At 40.2% G+C, this 2219-nt stretch overlaps 1 protein-coding gene across 3 annotated transcripts in view; it reads left to right on the top strand.

Moving 5' to 3' along the window:
* The first annotated feature begins 709 nt into the window (after positions 1-709).
* Positions 710-2219, top strand: part of LOC144978123 (uncharacterized) — a 34841-nt gene continuing 33331 nt past the window's right edge. Inside the window, exon 1 of one of the 3 annotated variants that reach the window (XM_078923764.1) lies at positions 710-775. The gene's annotated coding sequence lies outside the window, so the exon portion shown is untranslated. Of the gene's footprint in view, positions 856-923; positions 998-2219 lie in introns of those variants that run through there. The other 2 variants (XM_078923762.1, XM_078923765.1) reach the window with 2 other exon arrangements.

Consider the following 2219-nt stretch of genomic DNA (forward strand, 5'->3'; position numbering starts at 1 on the left):
CAATGCATTTAACGACCAGGTACTCTTTTTACACCTGAGTACGATGAGAGAATGTGAGTAAAGAGCCTTTAGCAATGACTCAACTATGAGCCGCGCGGTACTCGAACCCAGGACCTTCCGATCCGAAGGCGAGTGTCATACCACTAGACCACATAGCCACACATATTGTGGGTAATAGTGAGTAAAATTCATATCTAACTATTTGGCCAGAAAACTCGTCCTTCAACCATAGATGGATGTAAATGACCCTCATCGTGACAAAAGCTCTCAAACCTGGGACTTTAGAGAAGACTTTACGAAGTCCCGGGTTTGGGAGTTTTGGGCAAACGAGGGTCGTTTAAATCGATCGATATTTGAGGGACGAGTTTTCTGGCCAAATTTTTAAATACGAGGTTTTCTTGAGTCCTGCAGATAAATGGTTAATCACAAAACCCCGACATGATGCCCAATGGAAAGGGGGAAAATAAAGGGCGGGTGGGGGGTCACAGTTTTATTTGTTCTGCCAATCAGAAATTAATTTTGGCTGTAAGTTAACTAACGCTGCGCTTTGACAGTGATATAGCGCAGAGCTTCATCGGAAAGTCATAATCGTCGTCAGACTACAAGGACGGTTATTCAAAACTTGACTAGGAAAGTACACGACGTTTTAGTGTGTTTTGTCATAAAACTATTCGTGTTATCACACATCCCATAATGTGAAGTAGTTGATATCCTGTCCATTGATACATTGAACTGATAGCAGATAGGAGAATGTGTGAAAATGACATGTAACATGGTAAACCGTGTCACTGGCTGATGAGGCCATTACATCCCAAGACGTTGTAATAAATATTATGATGTTTTTGGTGATTCTGAGTAATCATTTTTTAACACATTCTAAAAATAGTCAAGTGTGTTTAAGTGTGTGATATTGTAATATATGTGTGAGTGCGTGTGTTCACTGAAGACGAAGGGCTCGTTCTACATGTTTCATGTTGCTGTTGGCCAGGGACCCCTTGTAAAGCGCTTTGAGCACATTAAGTGGATATTACGCTATATAAAGGCTCAATTTCAAGCTCAATCACCGAAACGTGTATTGTCGATTTTCTTCCACGATACAAAAAGATGTGATTTTTTTTTTTTTTTTACATTTCTGTATGCAGGTATTCGATTCGATCAGGATTTGTAAATACAACGATGTTTTGTTTTCCTCCCAGGATTCGGTTGGACACAAAATAAATCTGCAAATACTGACGTGCTGGGAAAAAAGTCAAAAAAAAAAAAACAATATGTTCTTAAAATTTTGGTCAGGAAAAGCATCCCTCAATAATTGGTCGATTGAAATGATAAAAATATCTTGTCAAAAACTCTCAAATCTGGGATTTTTTAAAGTACTTCATGGAAGTCCCGGGTTTGAGAGATTTTGAGAAGATGAGGAAAACTATAATCGATCGATATTTGAAGGACACGTTTTCTGGTCTCATTTTTAACTCACTCAACCCTAACACCGACTATATCCGTAGTTAACTCACTCAACCCTAACACCGACCATATCCGTAGTTAACTCACTCAACCCTAACACCGACTATATCCATAGTTAACTCACTCAATCTTAACACCGACTATATCCATAGTTAACTCACTCAACCCTAACACCGACTATATCCGTAGTTAACTCACTCAACCCTAACACCGACCATATCCGTAGTTAACCCACTCAATCCTAACACCGACTATATCCATAGTTAACCCACTCAACCCTAACACCGACTATATCCATAGTTAACTCACTCAATCCTAACACCGACTATATCCGTAGTTAACTCACTCAACCCTAACACCGACTATATCCATAGTTAACCCACTCAACCCTAACACCGACTATATCCGTAGTTAACTCACTCAATCCTAACACCGACTATATCCGTAGTTAACTCACTCAACCCTAACACCGACTATATCCATAGTTAACCCACTCAACCCTAACACCGACTATATCCGTAGTTAACTCACTCAATCCTAACACCGACTATATCCATAGTTAACCCACTCAACCCTAACACCGACTATATCCGTAGTTAACTCACTCAACCCTAACACCGACCATATCCGTAGTTAACCCACTCAACCCTAACACCGACTATATCCGTAGTTAACTCACTCAACCCTAACACCGACCATATCCGTAGTTAACCCACTCAACCCTAACACCGACTATATCCGTAGTTAACCCACTCAAC

This window comes from Berghia stephanieae, chromosome 8, assembly GCF_034508935.2.
Source record: "Berghia stephanieae isolate SIO BIC M18660-M18661 chromosome 8, UCSD_Bste_1.3, whole genome shotgun sequence".
Taxonomy (NCBI): domain Eukaryota; kingdom Metazoa; phylum Mollusca; class Gastropoda; order Nudibranchia; family Aeolidiidae; genus Berghia; species Berghia stephanieae.